A 20,487-nucleotide genomic window follows, 5' to 3' on the forward strand; every position below is an offset into this window, starting at 1 on the left:
AGCAGAGGCTGGTTCTCTGCTAAAGCTGCAATCTGTCTGACGTCGGCCGGGCAGATATGCAGGAGCTGATCTCGTATCATGAGATCTTCTAAAGACTTCTAAAGTCCTTTAGTCCACTGTCGGAATACGGTGCGTAAGCGACTTGCCACATCCGTATAAGAGTCCCCAGGTCCCTTTTGCATAGACCTGAACTGCTTGCGGTACACTTCCGGGGTCATCTGGTACTTCCGGATGATGGCTTCTTTAAAGCTTCATAATCGTCGTCCTGCCCCTCTGGCATTTCAACAAACGCATCCAGGGCCTTGCCTCGTAGCCCTGGGGTCAGGTACCGAGCCCATTGAGTTGGGGGCACATGGTACTGACGGCACATTTTTTCAAATGACAGTAAATACATGTCAATGTCATCATTGTCCATCACTGGAAACTTGGCGGCTGTGCCCACGGCCAGAGTGGTATCCCTGTGCTCTAGGGACCCGGGGTTCTGCACCTGTGGCTGGAGCCTCGCCATCTCCAGCTCGTGCTGACGATCAGCTTCCCTCTGCACCGCCTCTCTCTCAGCCGCTTTTTCAGCTTGGCGTTCCGCAGCTTCTCTATCAGCCGCTGCTTGCCGTTCCAGCACCTCTCTGTCAGCCTGGCATTCTGCAGCTTCTCTGTCAGCCTGGTGTTCCATGAACCACAGGTATGCCTCAAGATCTGTCTCCTTGATGCGTTTCAGGGCTTCCTGCATCTGAGGAGAGTCTCTGCTGGTTACAGGCACTCCGGGGCTGGCTGCTCAGGCGGTGGTGTGAAGATAATATTTGATGATACTCCAGTGTCGATCTCTGTATGCCTATCCTGCGAGGCCGTCTCTGAGCCACTGAGACACCGTCATGGTCAAGTTCCCCCGAGTTCTGATCTGCTCGGATACCATACTCCACTAGATCCCGAATCAAATCTTCACAATTTTTGCGACCAACGTCCAATCCTCGTGAGGTACATTCCACCTTCAGATCACTTTTGCTCATTTTCTCGTATTCTGCTGCACCAGGCATAATTGCAAGCAAAGATAGAATAGAAAGTAGAATAAGGAAGAAGCTGTTGCTATATGTCTATATATAAAATATGCACCGCTTGTTTCTAAGGACTGTTTCCACATAGGTTACAATCCTTCAGTGCAGAGCTAATTTTTAACGCTGCACTGAAGCTCTTAATGCAACTATCCCACCGCTGCCACGAATAGGTGATGAGCGCGGCGTCAGACCACAGCCCTTCTCACCAAACTCGTGACCAAAGGACTAGCCAATCTAAAACCGCGTTGTCACGTGCGTAACAATGCCACACCCAGCTGCACCCTGCACATCGATGTTCCAGCGAATTGGACAGCGGTCGACGTACCGGCAGCTTGAATGCGATTGTTTCGGGGTCAGCTTAATTACACAATTAACCCTTCACACTGCCACCACCTCCTTTTTATACAGAGAAAGAGGAAACTCAGCAATACACTAGGATGGTTGGTTAACCGTCAGTATCCCGATATCTCTACAGACCGGTTATACAGAGGGTTAAATACTCATAGTAGCGTTCTTCAGCGGCAGGGACTCGTAAGCTACATTCAAGAGCTATAGAAACAGTTCAGCACTTTCAGAAAGTAGGATTTATTACCAAAAGGTCAAAAGGGTGCAGTAAAAATATTTACAGAAAGGTGTAACCAATATACAGTGGGGCAAAAAAGTATTTAGTTAGCCACCAATTGTGCAAGTTCTCCCACTTAAAAAGATGAGAGAGGCCTATAATTGGCATCACAGGTAGACCTCAACTATGAGAGACAAAATGAGAAAAAAAATCCAATCACACAATAAGTATTTGGCCACCTACAAACAAGCAAGATTTCTGGCTCTCACAGACCTGTACCTTCTTCTTTAAGAGACTCCTCTGTCCCGCACTCATTACCTGTATCAATGGCACCTGTTTGAACATGTTATCAGTATAAAAGACACCTGTCCACAACCTCAAACAGTCACACTCCAAACTCCCCTATGGTGAAGACCAAAGAGCTGTCGAAGCACACCAGAAACAAAATTGTAGACCTAGTAGATATAGATCACTAATTCTTCCCAACTCTTTTTAAGCACACTTCACCTCTACCCTTAGAGGTGCACAAATATAAACAAAAATATGCTCAGTGAAAATTAATAAAAGAAACCCTTCATTAGATAATAATTTCAAATTAAAGTCCAAAGTCTATATGAAAAAAAAAAAAAAAATTGAAAACCAAAATGTCCAAAATATATATATCCAATATCCCAATAAAATAAATAAGTACGTGTAGTCCAAAAATTGATTCAAGTATAAAAACTCTCCGCTGCTTGCAAAAACTTGATTACCTCAAAAAAAACAAAAAAATATACATAGTGCATTATCCTTTATAAATCAGAAATTTGCATGTGAAATCACTCCAGTAATATTCACCCAAGTGAAAAACAAGTATATATATCAAACCACATATACATGCAATATACTGTGCAAAACCATGCATGTGAAACACTCTACTGTGCTCAAAAACCTCATAACACAGTGTACACTTCTATCAAGGTAAGGAGTGCATACCCTTACCAATATTTAAAACAATTTATGCTTTGATCTCAATCCACAGAAATTGCCCGATGATATAAATCCTCTTGCAGATGTCCTCAGGGTTTGCTTTGATCCTATAACACTGTATGGATCCTTCCACCCTAGCAACTCAGATGTGTTTCCACCATATACGCCAGTCAGATACGCAAATGTAAGGAATAAATCATAGTATAATACTGCCACATACTAAGATCCAAACTTTTAATCATACTGCTTACATTAAAAACATCTTTCAATCGCATAAAGCATATAGAACCTTTCTGCCATCCAGGATCCAGGAGAGTCCTAATTGTCAGTCACAGCCGATTTTTGCCCTCTCCAAGATGGCCACCACTCCACTTCCGGTTTCTCGTATGCGTCTGTCGTCACTTCCCTTTCCAGAAACAAAGGATATATAACAAAGTATTGAGATGAACTTTTGATATTGACTTATTTTCCACCATAATTTGAAAATAAATTCTTTCCAAATCAGCCAATGTGATTGTTTTTTTTTCTCATTCTGTCTCTCAACTAGTTGAGGTCTACCTATGATGCTAATTACAGGCCTCTCTCATCTTTTTAAGTGGGAGAACTTGCACAACTGGTGGCTGACTAAATATTTTTTTGCCCCACTGTATGTGTGTGTGTATATATATATATATATATATATATATATATATATATACACAGAGCACAACAGCACAGCAAACAGATAACAGAGAGAAGTTTAGGTAAATAAGTACTTGCCAAATAAATGTCTGGGCTTAAGCAGTTCAAGTGTGATGAGCTAAAAAGGGATTTCTGGTCTCGCACTGGGTTTCGTTGTTGCCGCGAGATTCTCCTTTGCTTTCTGTCCGATAGATGTTATATTGAGGACGGTCCTCACTTCTCTGACTACACACAAAAACTAACAGCTTATTTTTCTACACAACATTAACTAGTATCTTCACTACCTTATTTGGCAGAGGAATTGTTAGGCGGGGCTCAGCATCATAAGCTGCTTGCATTCCTGAGGGAGGGGGAATGAGGAGATACATGAAGCCTTCTTAATATAGCGGGAGCCTGTGCCTGGCTCTTGTATGCACGATACTAAACCTTCCCCCCCCACTCATGTGATGGCATATGAGTTTAAGAGCAATACCAAAATGTATACGTTTAGGGCAAAATGGAGAACTGCACCTCTCCCTGTGGGCATGATTGTGACAGCACCCTCTAGTGTGCTACTAGAATAGTGTAGTGTATTGCAGGTAAAAACATTGTGTAGGACTCATGGTAACTGTGTGAGTCTGTGATTGAGGTTGGGTTATTACAAGTCAGCTGGATGATTAAATAGGTTGTGGATCTATCGCTTCCTCCAGACTCTGGCGGACCATGGAACCTTCTAGATGTCGGTAAGCAGGAAGGGGTGGAGACCTAATCTGCATGTTTATGGGAGTCTGGCCAATCCCAGGTTTGGAGACCCTGGTAGGGTTGTGGACTGGCCCATAAACATGGGAGAGTCAGGTAGAAGATGGAATGCTGAAAAGACTGTCGGTGCCTGGGATGGGCCCCCTAGGTCTAGGGGGGTCTCCCTCCAGGCTGGGCTCAGGCTGGCTCAGGGGGATACATTCAGCAGTGCAGCGTGAATGAGACTGAGACCTTGAGCAGTGGGAGCAAAGAGGACAGAGTGAGTACACCAGCACTCCCTGGGATCCACAAAGGGAAATACTGCCACATGTAGCAAGCTTTCAAAGAACAGCTCTGGGCTCAATCCTTATCCTTGTCCCGGGAGATCTTCTGAGCAGCTGGGAGTGTCTGCAGGCTGTGGAACTGGGATTAGTTCTACAGTGGGACAGAATATACCTCTGCATGAAGTTACAAGAAGCTAAGTTGATTTCTGGAGGGGCTGCTAGTTCCTCGCCCATAAAGGGCTGTTGCTACTGATCCACAAAGACTGACAGCCTTCACAGAAAAAAATGGTCTAGAATCTATTTTTGTACATAGGAAGAAAGTTGTCCCCCCCTTTCACAGATCAAGCCAAACTGGGCATCCCATAATCCCTTTTTCCCTACTCAAGTTATTTTCCTCTAATAAAATAACAAAACCAAGCCCATCGACTGGTTACTGTCTCTTGGATGCAAGTCTGTGAAGAAAATACCTGTTGCCTGGCTGTGCAGAGCTTAGGGGTACCCACAACACAAAGGCCCTCATGAGGGTAGTGCTACATACAGTTGTGTTCAAAATAATAGCATTGTGTTGAAAAAAGTGAATAAAGCTCAAAATCCTTCTAATAGCTTTTATTTCCATACACACAAATGCATTGGGAACACTACACATTCTATTCTAAATCAAAACATGAAGAAAAATATATCAAATTTGTGTTGTAAACAAATTGAAGAAAAGTGAATATTAGACTGTTCAAAAAAATAGCAGTGTTTATATTCTTCTTTACAAACTCAAACATTCACTATATAAACTGAAAAATGTTTGAAGATTTTGCTTTCCTTTGAATCACTTAATTAATATTTAGTTATGTAAGCACTGTTTCTGAGAACTGCCGTACATCTGTGTTGCATGGAGTCAACCAACTTCTGGCACCTGTGAACATGTATTCCAGCGCAGGATGATTGGACTACATTCCACAGTTCTTCTCTATTTCTTGGTTTTGCCTCAGAAACTGCATTTTTTATGTCACCCCACAAGTTTTCTATTGGATTAAGATCCGGGGATTGGGTTGGCCACTCCATAACGTCAATCTTGTTGGTCTGGAACCAAGATGTTGCACGTTTACTGGTGTGTTTGGGGTCGTTGTCTTGTTGGAACACCCATTTCAAGGGCATTTCCTCTTCAGCATAAGGCAGCATGACCTCTTCAAGTATTCTGATGTATTCAAACTGACCCATGATCCCTGGTATGCGATAAATAGGCCCAACACCGTAGAATGAGAAACATCCCCATATCATGATGCTTGCGCAACCATGCTTCACTGTCTTCACAGTGTACTGTGGCTTGAATTCAGTGTTTGGGGGTCATCTGACAAACTGTTTCTGGCCACTAGACCCAAAAAGAACAATCTTACTTTCATCAGTCCACAAAATGTTGCGCCATTTCTCTTTAGGCCAGTCAATGTGCTCTTTGGCAAATTGTAACCTCTTCAGCACATGTCTTTTTTTCAACGTGGGACTTTGCGGGGGCTTCTTGCAGATAGCTTGGCTTCACATAGGCGTCTTCTAATTGTAACAGTACTCACAGGTAACTTTAGACCTTCTTTGATCTTCCTGGAGCTGATTGTTGGCTGAGTCCTTGCCATTTTGGCTATTCTTCTATCCATTCGAATGGTAGTTTTTCGCTTTCTTCCACGTCTTTCAGGTTTTGGTTGGCATTTTAAAGTATTTGCGATCATTTTAGCTGAGCAGTCTATAATTTTCTGCACTTCTTTATATGTTTTCCCCTCTCCAATCAACTTTTTGATCAAGGTACCCTGTTCTTCAGAACAATGTCTGGAACAACCCATTTTCCTCAGAATTTCAGAGAGAAATGCACTGTAACCAGCATGTACAACATTTGCTGCCTTCCTTCCTTAAATAAGGGCAATAGTTTCCACCTGTTTTTCAAAGAATGAATGACCTCACTAATAGAACTCCACACTGCTATTATTTTGAACATGCCCCTTTCAATTAGTGATTCAATTACACAGAATCAGCAGCATGCATGTCATGACTGTTGGGTCTGTTGGATTTCTATTACTCTACTACACCTGCTAGTAAATTATTTGCCATGTAGAAATATCATTTCTACCAAAAACAGTGATTGATCAGGTTAGTGATGTCTGACTGCTATTATTTTGAACACAACTGTATACGTGATTTTGCATATCGGGAAGGGGGTGCGCGACCGCCCTACCCGCGCCACCGATCACGGCCACGGGTGTCAATCATCGGGTCCCGGACGGTGATTATCCGCTGGGTTACGGCGATTGCCGGCAAACACTGACACAGCGCACAGCTGTATTGTTTTCCCTGTTAGTTTCCAGCACTCTGTTCCAGAGAGCAGAGATTACTTTTCCAGGACAGCATGTTTCTGTGAAGCACACACACCCGCCCACTAGTAAATCACTCCCCTCACACAGTTAACCATTTGATTGCCTAAAAATGTTAACCCCTTCCTCCCCAGTGCCATTAGTACAGTGTCAGTGCTTTTTTTTTGCACTGATCAATGTATTGGTGTCACTGGGGATGTCAGTGACCCCAAGTCAGTTCCCCCCCAGTGTCAGAATGTCCACTGCAGTCCTGCCATAAGTTGCGGATCGCTGCCATAAATTGCTGATCACTGCTATTAATAAAAATTTAAATTGCAGTAAATATACCGCCATTTGTAAACGCTATAACTTTCACATAAACCAATTAATTTACACGTATTGGGATTTTTTTTTAGCAAAGACATGTCGCAGAATATATTTTGGCTAAAATTTATGACAAAATTTGATTTTGAAATTTTTTTCACTAGACATGTTTTATAGCAAAAAGTCCAAAATATATATTTTTTTTCTCAAAATTGTTGGGTTTTTTTTTATATAGCGCAAAAAATAAAAAACGCACAGGCAATCAAATACCACTGAAAGAAAGTTCAATTCATGGGGAAAAAAAGATATAAATTTAATTTTGGTGCAGTGTTACATGACTGCGCAATTGTCAGTTAAAGTAACGCAGCTCCGTAACAGAAACCGCTTTATGTAACCGCTTCCTGACCGCCCTATAGCAGAAATACTGCTGCAGGGCGGCACAGGTGTGCAAAATCACATATAGATATGTGATTCGCGCTACAGTGGTTTTCATGCCCTTCCCAGATAGCGTCAGATTGCCCGTTGGTACACCAGTCATCACATTTAACTCCTTGACTGCCAGGAAGACCCTCATGCACAATAAACTTCCATTGCTAGTATAGTGTCTGAGCGGATCAGCACTATACCTGCGTTCACATTAGTATAGTGTCCCCAAAAATGCAGTGTTAGCGGGATCAGCTAACACCTGCCAACACCTGTTTTACCCCCCCCCCCCGCCTTCTCCCACAGCAAGTGCAGTGTCAGTAGTTCACTGTCACTTGATACATTGAACACAAAACCGCAGTGTTGGCAAAATCAGGCCTGATCTCTGTTAGCACTTGATGGTAAATTTTGTTGACTCTCTTATGCAGCAGAGTGCCAGTACTAGTGCCACACTACCTTTTGGTGAACTAACAAACACCAGCGACTTTGTACATCCTGGTGTTTCACATACCTCTAAGATTGTAAGCTCCCAGGATCAGGCCCTCCTAACCTTCTTGTTTTGAACTGTATTGTTGCTGTATTGTCTCCCGTTATATTGTAAAGTGCTGAGCAAACTGTTGACGCTATATAAATCCTGTATAATAATAATAATACCAACACTGCAGTATGACTGGGGACGTGGTGAGTCCCATAAGTGTAGTGCAAGCTGGCGCAGTGGCGAGCACAAGTATTGTCCCGCAACCACCAAGAATTTGCACACAGGACCGTACAGCCGCCAACCCAAATTCAAACCTTGCCCGGCCATTCACATGGAAACCCATTACGGTTTCCGCATTTAATTTTCTTTTTGGGCCTAACCCTCAACATGGGTATTACTAAAAAAAATGATTGCGGTTGTATTGGTCCACAGAACCGATTCATCATATACCTGTGTTCTCTGCCGCCATGGCCAGGCATAGATATAAGAGTATAATGTGTTTTATGCATTTCAATGACAGTACACCCTGTCGTCCTCGGGGTGACCCTGAATTTGACCGGCTCCACAAAATTCAGCCCCTCACAAATCACCTTAACCAAAACTTTGCAGATGTCTATACTCCCCAGCAAAAAATCTGCGTTGATGAGTTCCTCATTAATTTTTCTGGCCGCCTTGCATTCAAACAATTTCTCCCCAGCAAGCGTGCCAGATATGGGGTCAAGATGTAGAAGACCTGTGAGAGGGCAACAGGCTAGACTTGTAAGTTTCGGATTTACAAGGGAAAGGATTGTCACGTGGAGCCCCCCAGATGCCCAGACTACATGGGGAGCAGTGGCATGATAGTTTGGGACTTGGTGTCATCCTTTTTCCATATGGGGTACCACTTATACAAGGACAATTTTTATTCAAGCGTGCCACTATTTAGACATTTGTACAATCTTGGAACTGGCTCATGTGGCAAAGTGTGACCTAATGTGTGCCCATTATTAGAAGTGGGTGGATGCAAGGCGGTATATTCCAATGGTGGGCATACCACAAACTGGCAGAGATTTCTTCTCTTTTTTTCATTCAACCCACAGGCTGCATACAAAAAAAAGAAAGAACATAGCATATACGGTTTCCTCCCACACTCCAAAGACATGCTGGTAGGTTAATTGGATCCTGTATAAATTGGCCCTAGTATATGTATGAATGTGAGTTAGGAACTTTAGATTGAACACCCCCAGAGGGTTAGGGACTGATGTGAATGTACAATATATATGTAAAGCGCTGCGTAAATTGACGACGCTATATAAGTACCTGAAATAAATAATAAATATACAGTAATACCTTGGTTTACAAATGCCTCTGTTAACGTAATTTTCGGTTTACGAATGAAAATCCATTGAAAATAATGCCTCGGTTTACAAATTTTTTTCACAATACGAAGTGTATGTCAGTGCTGATTTGTAAATGCAATTGCCGTCTTTTTTTTTTCTTCACTATATCTCACAACATTAGCTGTTAGTTTCCTGGAGCTAAAGGATACTTTGTATCTTTTAAGAAACTGAAAGAAAACATTGTATCTTTTAAGAAACTGAAAGGAAACATTGTATCTTTTAACTTGGGGAAATAAACTAAAAGAAACTTTATCTCTTTTAGCTGGAGGGGGAAAGTAACTGCTGAATTTTTGAACTACTGTATAGTGAAGAAAAAAAACAAAAACGTAATTACATTTAAAAACTGGCACCTGCCAGCTGAGTGAATTGCCTGCAATTAAAACATTTTTTTTTAATTGCCAGCAATTCTTTTACATTCAGCTGTCAGTGGGGAACCCCGCTGACAGCTGAAACATTAACACATGGTTGTCACTACTAAAATACTGCATGAGTTAATAAAATAACTAATGCTGTATTTTAGCTCGCCTGCTCATTGTGTGCAGGTGGCAAGTAGTTTACAAAAAAAAAAAAGAAAGATAATGTTAAAAAAAAAACAATGTTTTTATTTTTTTAAACACTATACTACTGTGGGGGAAGGGGTGATCAGGGATTTTTTTTGTATTATATTTTTGCATTATTATAAAGATTATTGCTCCTGCAATGCAATTTTTTTTGCTTTTAACTGTCATGCATGGGTTAAGCTCATGACAGTTCAAAATACAGTTATCTGTGATTGGCTCCATACCATGTGAGAGCTGTGTGCCAATCACAGCTCACTAGGAAGAGAAGCAGAGCTGTTATGAATCAGATTGATTCATAACAGCTTTGTTGTCATTGTGATCATGTGATCACATAGCGATCACATGACCGCCAGGTGCGGTTCACCGGGATTTTCATTCCACTGTGTCCAGTGGACACAACAGATGTGTGGGGAGGGTTGTGCGCCTGCTCGGGTGCGCAACACCCCCTTATGTTGCTACAACACCAGAGACGTACAGGTACGTGATGGTCCTGTAGCTGCCACCCATTCACAGTGCATTGCAGGCGGGCAGACATAATGTTAAAGTGACACTAAAGGCTCATTTTTTATTTCTCTTTTTTAATAATAAAAATGTCATACTTACCTGCTCTGTGCAATACTTTTGCACAATGCAGCCTTGATCCTTCTCTTCTCAGGTCCCCCTCCAGCGCTCCTGGTCACCCCCCCCTGCTGAGTGCCCACATAGAAAGCTGCTTGCTCTTGAGCCACCGCTGTGTGTGGCTGTGATTGACAGCGGTGGGCGCCAATGGGTCCTGCTGCTGTGTCTAAGCCAATGAGAAGGCCGTGACGTGGGAGAGCTGTTCCTGTCATGCACATCGCTGGATCGGCATCAAGCTCGGGGGAGTATTGAGAGGGGAGCTGCACACTGAAGGTTTTTTACATTCATGCATAGAATGCATGAAGGTACAAAAAACTTCAGCCTTTAGAAACACTTTAAACAAACCATACCACTGCAGGGGCAAGGTCATCCAATGCCTAGGGTGAGGATACCTACAAATCGTGCCCTCTGTACTACATTCTATAGGACCCCTTTGTTACATTCTGTGAGACTCTAGCATTATATTCTATGTGCACCAGGCGGAGCAGTTGACACCTGTTCTGTATTCTATGGGACACCCGTACAGCAATATGTAATGTGTGGTGAAAACAGTAAAATATGGTGAAGGTAAAGATGCTTCAGCATCAGTGTGAGGGAAAAAATGTCCCTGACTCAATGGTGTCATTGCAAAGAAAAAAAGGCACCTGCATTGATGGTGTCAGTGGATGAAAAGTAATCCTGTTGTGTCGGTGTCAGTGGGAGGAATAAATGGCAATGCGGTGGTGGTGTTTGTATGAAGAGAATTGTCTTGGCATTTATGTCAGTGGATTTAAGGAGGGGAGCTGGGAGGCTGGGGTGGGGGTTTTGTGGGAAACATTGTACTAAGGGGGCTAGTGTTGCCCAAGGGGAGAGAGGGGGCTCAAGGAACCTCTGAGGAAGGTAGGGTGGCTAAGGTGCTCTTTGAGGCTTTGAGGTGGAGAGGGGAGTTCTGGGGCTGAGTTGACTCCCACATCACCCTTCAGGTAATCACTGTGTAGACTTTTTTAGTGCTATGCAGGCTCAGGAAATAAGGCAACTTCTTCCTGTCTCTGGTTGTGATAGGTCACATTAAAAGGGAAGAGAGGAAGAAGGACTGTCCTCTCACTCCCCAGCATACGCCTGTACCCTGTGCTACAGTATATGGGACACCTGTGTATTCCAATGGACCCCTGTACTACATTCTATAGAACACCCATACTACGTTCTATAGGGAATCTGTACTGTATTCTATAGGACACTAGTAAAATGTTAAATTGGATAGCTGTACTACATTATATGGGACACCTGTACTGCCCTCACTCCCCAGTGGGTGCCTGTACCTTGTGCTGCATTCTCTGCCATGGGACACCTATATTTTCTCTGGAACTCCTGTACTGCATTCTGTGGGACACCTCTACTATATTCTATGGGAAACCTGTGCTGAAATCTGAGACACCTGTACTGCATTCTAAGGGACACCCATAATATATTATTCTATGGGACAACCATACTGCATTCTTTGGGACACCCATACTGCATTCTTTGGGACACCCATACTGCATTCTTTGGGACACCTATAATATATTCTGTGGGACACATGTACTTCATCCTATGGAACATCTATAATATATTCTATTGGTCACCTATGCTACATACTATGGGACACCTGTACTGCATTCATTCTGAGGGACATCTGTATTACATTCTATAGGCACATGTACTACATTCTATGGGACATTTGTACTATATTGTATAGGGCACCTGTACTATTTTCTATGAGACACATGAAATACATTCTATGGGACACCTGTACTATATTCTTTAGGACACTGCCACTCTATTCTCTGGGGCACCTGTACTATTTCCATAGTCACCTGTACCGTATTTATGAGACACCTGTACTATATTCTATTAAACATCTGTATTACATTCTATGGATGCCTGTGCCATATTCGTTTGACAAATCTACATTCTCTGGGACACCTGTAGTATTTTCTATGAAACACCTGTGATATATTCCATGGAACATGTGTGCTATATTCTTTTGACACCTCTACTATATTCTTTGGGACACCTGTGCTGTATGTTTTAGGACCTCTGTAATATAGTCTATAGAACACCTGTACTATATTCTATAGAACCCTTGCCTGTACTGTATGTAATGGGACCCCTGTACTACATTCTATGGGACCCCTGCCTGTACTGTATGTAATGGGACCCCTGTACTACATTCTATGGGACCCCTGCCTGTGCTGTATGTAATGGGACCCCTGTACTACATTCTGTGGTACCCCTGTACTACATTCTAAGGGACCCCTTCCTGTACTGTATGTAATGGGACCCCGGTACTACATTCTACGGGACCCCTGCCTGTGCTGTATGTAATGGGACCCCTGCCTGTACTATATCCTTTGAGAACACCCGTAGTATTCTCCATAGGACTCTACGCTCTACTATATTCCCTGGACCTCTTGTATGAAATCTTCAATTCTCTGCAGAGTCCCCTCTTCTTATACCCAAGGAATGATGGCGTCTCAGTGGTCTCACAGCCCGTGCACACACATATATGTATTATATGACGGTATTCCATGTAGCAGTGAAGTGCTGACATTAGTTCAGGCCCCCAGGAGGTCAGCAATCTGTGATCGGAGGATCGCTCCGTACATCTGGCACACACGACCCTCCAGCTGACACACGGAGCCGGCTAGTGACCAAATGGGGCGTGTCCAGCGCTGGCTCGGCCCTCTTCTACACAGCTGGAGCCAATCAGTATGCGGGGGTGTGTTCTGGTTGAAAGGTTAACCCTCTATGAGTAAGATGCTCGGAGCTGATGTGTATGAGAGGGAAGCTGTGCAGTGTTGGGAGGCCGCCCGTCCTCACCGAGAGCCGCAGCCTGGACTCCGCACCCTGGCAGAAGACAGTGAGGTGAGCCGAGGATGGGGGGTCATGGAGCTGACGGGGAGATGCTGATTGATCGTATCTATAGTAACGTTGCCTGCTCCTGGACCACTCAGTCCTCATACATCCTCCCAGTCCAGCCGGCTCCCTCCTGCCATCCCTTTGTATGCTGCTCTGGGTAGCATTGCAATGAATGGGGAGCGACCTTTGTAGCCGCTCATCTCCATCTAACCAACGATGTGTTCTTCTAATGATCATCCCCGGAGCCGAGGGGGGGTTACGTGACCGCAGAGCGGATTGATGGATTGCATGTCACCGGCGCTAGGCACTGACAGGACGGGGAGGAGGGGGGGGGCACCGCCAGGCACAATGACTGGACCCGTCTGTCAGCTCTCTGCTCGTCTCACACAATGTAATGTCACCCAAGGAGCATGGGCCGAGCCGCACACCGTCACATCTGACACAGGAGCACCCCGTCTGATCCCCGATACGTGCTGATGCCTCTCATACATCGCCCCTCCGATCACATCGACCCCCCTATACAATACCCATAATCCTCCAATCACATCACCCCTCCTATATATTACCCCACTGATCACATTGCCCCCTTTATACATCGCCCCTCCGATCACATCGACCCCATACAATACACATCATCTTCCAATCACATCACCCCTCCTATATATTACCCCACTGATCACATTGCCCTCTTTATACATTGCCCCTCCTATATATTACCCCACTGATCACATTGCCCCTTTATACATCGCCCCTCCGATCACATCGACCCCATACAATACCCATCATCCTCCAATCACATCACCCCTCCTATATATTACCCCACTGATCACATTGCCCTCTTTATACATCACCCCTCCTATATATTGTCCATTAGATCGCATTAAAACCTGTGCTCACATTACACCTCTCATACATTACCCCACCAATCACATTGCCCGTCTCATCACATTTCTTCTCTGATCACATCACCCCTCTGATCACATTACTGTTCCGATCACATTGCCCCTTTTATACATCACCCCTCTGATCACATTACTGTTCTGATCACATTGCCCCTTTTATAATATTGCCCCTCTGATCACATTACTGTTCTGATCACATTGCCCCTTTTATAATATTGCCCCTCTGATCACATTACTGTTCCGATCACATTGCCCCTTTTATACATTGCCCCTCTGATCACATTACCAGGCTGATCACGTTGTTCCTGTTATACATTGTTCTTCTGATAACATCACCCCCTGATCAAATTGTCCGTGATCACATTGCCCCCCTTATACATTACTGCTCTGATCACATTGCCCCCCTTATACATTACTGCTCTGATCACATTGCCCCTTTTATGCATTGCCTGTTTGATCACAGTGCTCTTCTTATTACATTGCCCTCTGATGATGGTTTTCCTGTTATCACATTGTCCCTCTGATCACATTGCCATCCTTAATACATTGCCCCTCTGTTCATATTGCCATCCTTAATACATTGCCCCTCTGATCACATTGCCCTCTAATCACAATGCCCCCTGATCACATTACCCCTCTGATCACAATGCCCTCTGATCACAATGCCCTCTGATCATATTGCCCTCTGATCACAATGCCCTCTGATCATATTGCCCTCTGATCACAATGCCCTCTGATCACAATGCCCTCTGATCACATTGCCCTCTGATCACAATGCCCTCTGATCACATTGCCCTCTGATCACAATGTCCTCTGATCACAATGCCCCTCTGATCACAATGCCCTCTGATCACATTGCCCCTCTGATCACAATGCCCTCTGATCACAATGCCCTCTGATCACATTGCCCTCTGATCACATTGCCCCTCTGATCACATTGCCCTCTGATCACATTGCCCTCTGATCACAATGCCCTCTGATCACATTGCCCTCTGATCACATTGCCCCTCTGATCACATTGCCCTCTGATCACATTGCCCTCTGATCACAATGTCCTCTGATCACAATACCCCTCTGATCACAATGCCCTCTGATCACAATGCCCTCTGATCACATTGCCCTCTGATCACATTGCCCCTCTGATCACATTGCCCTCTGATCACAGTGCCCTCTGATCACATTGCCCTCTGATCACATTGCCCTCTCATCACAATGTCCTCTGATCACAATACCCCTCTAATCACATTGCCCCTCTGTTCACATTGCCCCTCTGATCACAATACCCCTCTGATCACAATGCCCTCTGATCACATTGCCCCTCTGTTCACAATGACCTCTGATCACAATACCCCTCTGATCACAATGCCCTCTGATCACATTGCCCTCTGATCACATTGCCCTCTGATCACAATGTCCTCTGATCACAATACCCCTCTGATTACATTACCCCTCTGATCACAATGTCCTCTGATCACAATACCCCTCTGATTACATTGCCCCTCTGATTACATTGCCCCTCTGATCACAATGCTCTCTGATCACAATGCCCTCTGATCACATTGCCCCTCTGTTCACAATGACCTCTGATTACATTACCCCTCTGATCACAATGTCCTCTGATCACAATACCCCTCTGATTACATTGCCCCTCTGATTACATTGCCCCTCTGATCACATTGCCCTCTGATCACATTGCCCTCTGATCACAATGTCCTCTGATCACAATACCCCTCTGATTACATTACCCCTCTGATCACAATGTCCTCTGATCACAATACCCCTCTGATTACATTGCCCCTCTGATTACATTGCCCCTCTGATCACAATGCTCTCTGATCACAATGCCCTCTGATCACATTGCCCCTCTTACCACATAGCCCCTCTTGATCAGGGTCACTGTGGCACTAGGCCAAGCTGTGGATTATATCCAGTTTTGTTCCAGCACAGGAGGACTATATAATACCCAGAAATGTCCTGACAAATCCTGACGTCATCATCTGCTCCCAGAGACCTGATCCTCTTCTCAGACTGTATTACAGGTAATTCCCAGTTCTGGCAGGCATTCCTCCCTCTGCTCTATGCTTCCTATCAGACTGTGTGCACAGCATGTCCTACCTGTACTCATGCCTAGGGAATGCTATGGGGGAATGTTCATTTTATTCTGTATACATGTTTTACACATGACTGGATGAGAGGAGATTTAAGTACAGTGTGCTGATTAAACTTTGTCTTGGAATTGAACTTGCAGCTCCAATAGCCATTCACGCGTCGATAAACGAGCGTTTGCTTTTCTGAACATTCTTCCCCAATAGGAATAATGAATCTGTAGGTGACAACCCATTTGTTTGATATGCCACATATGATTTTGATCAATAGTTGTAAGAAACAATTGTAAGTTTTTGATCGCATCTCTGGTTTCAGCATATCTCATAATCTGATTGAACAGAGTACAACCAAATTCATGACCAAAGCATCTCAGTACTGCTGAATGATGCAACTTGATTTGTAATTTTCCATCCTAGCTAATCAACTCACTTTGATCGAATTTGATCTAAATCAAGCCTGAATAGTTTAGAAGGGATATTATGCTTCTTGGATTGCCAATTTGATTAAATTGCACATCTTTTGGAAAATACGATCAGAGCGTATATGGCCACCATAAGGCTAACCATAGATTGTACAATCTCCTTTAGATCTACCATCAAGTATGTATTGCAAGGGCCTGCCTGACCAGATACAAATTGAATACATTGGTTAGGTTTGCCCCTATATTACATAGTTTTGGTAACTCTAAAGTAAGTTGTACAGAAATTGTACAATCAGGTTGTATAATGTATTGCCAGATTAAGAGCTGATATGATGCCCAGTGACGTCTGGTTGGGGCTCATAGAAGTCAATGAAAGATTTCAAAGAAGTGGAAGGTGCTTTAGAAATACATTGTCAGATGTAGTTATGCTACTTTAACCCTCTCTACTCTAGAAATCTGTGTTTTATGGAGTTCTTATTTCAAGCTGATGTCGGGAATAGGCAAATATTCTCTAACTGCAAGAGTCATATGTATAGTTTCTGGAATCTCGATTTTCTTTGTGTATTGCTTCCAGATTTGTGCAGTATTACAGAGTGAAACATCCTCTAATAAAGACCTGTCAGTGTTGTTCTCTGTACCTGTGCTGCATGACTGGTCTTGTCTCCATCCCCTCCTGTAGTTTTCTACAGATAGTTTGTAGTGGGTGGAGCCTGTGGGGTCCCTCCCACAGCTCTGCTCTTTGCACAGGCTATGTTCAGCATAATGATAATGGCACTGCTACTTTTACAAGGTAATCTCTGGGGTTGTAAAGGCATTTGGTGCACAGTAAATGAATTTATATAATTTAAGGGTATTATTATTATACAGGATTTATATAGCGCCAACAGTTTGCGCAGCGCTTTACAAAATATTGAAGAACATATTTGAATGACAGCTTTTGTGCTTGGAGCTCAGCTTTAAGTAATCCAATGTGAGACTTTGCCTCTGTGTGGGGCTTCCAGTTAAATAATTTGTGAACCCTCACCCTGTAAGACAGCCCATTCAGTTTAAAATAGATATGAAAGGCAAAGCATTTGCGTATACATATGAAATTATTGTAAATACCTTTTTTTTTAAGTGATCACATACCCTCCGATCTCAATTACATAAGGGGCTCAGGGAGCTGGGGAGGATGAAACCGCAGCACACTGGTCTTCCCAGTGAATGGTTTGGGGAGGAGGTGGGGTAGAAAACCAGAGAGACTAGAAGGAATACCGGGGATTTCACAGAAAGGAAGCAAAACAAAGGCTAGAAGGGTATAGGATTGTGTATTTGAAGGTTTTTGATGTGTTTTTTTCTCTGGGGGTTGAACTGGATGTATTTGTGTCTTTTTTCAACAAGACTAACTATGTATCTATGTAACAAAGAGAACAGGATAATTTTCATACAAGTACATGGCACAACAGTCATATATCAGGAATATGAAATGTTGGGTTTACATATTCTTTAAGACCGGCCGCTGCTGCTCTCTCTCTTTGTGCATGGTGATTGGTCTTATCTCTGCCCCCTCCTATAGTCTTCTGCAAGCAGCCTATAGTGGGTTGATCTGCTGGGTCACTGCTACTTTTAAAATGTAATATATAAATTTGCAAAGCCATTTGGAGCTCACAAAGTGGATTTATATCCTTTATGGCTGTAGGTGGCTGAAGGTTTTTGTGACTGGAGTTCAGCTTTAAAACTTCTGAAACTTTTGAAAACGCTAGTTGCCTGAGATCTCTCATTTGTAGTTGTCACGGTCCACCTCACACGCACACACCCACAGCGACTAGCTAACCGAGGCGCGCACGCTGGGCCGTGACTTGGGGTAAGAGGGAATAAGGGGGACCTAACTTTGAATATATATATACGTATATAAGATCGGCCGTGATATAATTTCACAGCCCGCACTACCTCTTGGCCACCACTGGAGGGAGACTCCACTCCAATCCAGCCGGCCGACCACACACTGGCAGATACGAATCTTATACACAATCTAGTGCACTAACTAGAGTTGAGGAGCAGCTTAGCAATTGCACACCCTTCTAGGGTTCCTCCAGCTATCCCACTTTGTTAGGTACACCTGTTCAATTGCTTGGTAACACAAGATTGCTAACCAGCCAATCACGTGGTAGCACTCAATGCATTTCGGCATGTAAAAGTGGTGAAGGCAACTTGCTGAAGTTCAAACCGAGCATCAGAATGGGGAAGAAAGGTGCCAGACAGGCTGGTCTGAGTATTTCAAAAACTGCTGATCTACTGGGATTTTCAAGCACAACCTTCTCTATGGAAATCAAGGCTCATCAGACCAGGCAACGTTTTTCCAATCTTCTATTGTCCAATCTTGGTGAGCCTGTGTGAATTGTAGCCTCCGTTTCCTGTTCATAACTGACAGGAGTGGAACCCAATTGACGTAATGCATCAACGTAGTGACGTCATCACGTCTGGAACCGTCGTATGCAAGTGTCCCCTTGATGGACCAAGCAAAGCTGGTTGGAGCCTAATGTGTGGCATGCATCACATCAGGGAAACCTGCATTTATCTATGCACTCTGGAAACATTTAGAGAGGTAACCTGAGGATGTACCAGCAAAAGGATGAGGAAGAATACTGGAGAGATGGAGGTATGAGGTGCATCATCCTAAAGTGGCAGTAAGTTACTGAACTATACATACCGACGTGCTCGGTCATTCACCAATACTTCAGCCACTACATTCTCTCTCTCCTACTTCTCTTCAATTGGACTTCCTATCCAAATATTTTCACTTAAAGGAACTGTGACTCCTTTTCAGTCACGTGGACACATATGATTGTCGCCTTCCTGGATCAGCCCTTTGGGCTTCATTCAATAAGCGAACTTGTTTACACAGCCATTTTATTGCCACTTTTTGCATATTCTATGATCAGAGTCCTTTGATCTGGATGGATAATTTTCCCTGATTGCATATTGCCCTCATTTCCATAGCTGACGCATAGCAGGTGAATATTTCCAGCACAATTACTATATGCCGGCAATGTATTTTCTATACATATTAAGTTGAATGACAACCTATTTTGGATACATAGCACCATGTGAAGTCTCATGACCTGCAACTTTGAGTTGCCTGTTGCACTTCCAGGCATTTATAGCAGAACTATTCTACCTCAGTCTTGTTAGAAGCTTCTATATTCCAGTTAGGTGATCCATCCACCACGCTGTCATCTTTACTAAACCGATTTATTAGATATTCTTATCTTTAGCTGATTACTGTTATGCTCTATTGTTTAGTCATTGTGCTTTAGGGCTCATGTACACTGCAGCTGATAAGCTCAGGTATAGGAGCTATTCAGTGTTTTTTTCAGCAGCCCCTGAACTCTCCCTAATGTTTTCCTATGTGTCCATGTACACATCTTTGTTTACAGTCGTTTACATGCATTTGAGTTTACAGTTGTTTGTTTGAACGCAGAAAACTTGCATTCAGCAGCCGATTTTATCAGCGTTTCAAATGCTAAACGTGGCAAATCGCGTTTATAAGCGCTTGTGTCTGAAAATTTTTTTAACTCTTCCAGTTCCCAATGCCGTCCAGAGTCTTTTTTCATCATGAAAAATGCATGCAAAGCGTTTTCAAGGTACTCAGATGGACAAAACACTGAACACAGGATGTTCCTACCAAGTTTGTTACACATTGTAATGACCAATTCACACCTCAGACCTCTCCCACCCTTGGAAACAAAAGATATGTTAATGACCATTCATACCTCAAATTCCTCATGAAGACCCCCTGCCAGGTGACCTTAATGACTCACTCCACCAGAC

The 20,487-nt window shown here is 43.5% G+C and overlaps 1 protein-coding gene across 4 annotated transcripts in view; it reads left to right on the top strand.

Annotated features, from left to right (window-relative positions):
• The first annotated feature begins 13,132 nt into the window (after window positions 1–13,132).
• SNCAIP (synuclein alpha interacting protein) overlaps window positions 13,133–20,487 on the top strand; it is a 349,013-nt gene continuing 341,658 nt past the window's right edge. For all 4 annotated transcript variants that reach the window (XM_089674735.1, XM_089674440.1, XM_089674749.1 and 1 more), the window contains exon 1: window positions 13,133–13,254. The gene's annotated coding sequence lies outside the window, so the exon portion shown is untranslated. The remainder of the gene's footprint in view (window positions 13,255–20,487) is intronic.

The sequence above is a fragment of the Staurois parvus genome, unplaced genomic scaffold (genome assembly GCF_062004578.1).
Source record: "Staurois parvus isolate SC_StPar_1 unplaced genomic scaffold, SC_StPar_1.0 ptg000004l, whole genome shotgun sequence".
Classification (NCBI taxonomy): domain Eukaryota; kingdom Metazoa; phylum Chordata; class Amphibia; order Anura; family Ranidae; genus Staurois; species Staurois parvus.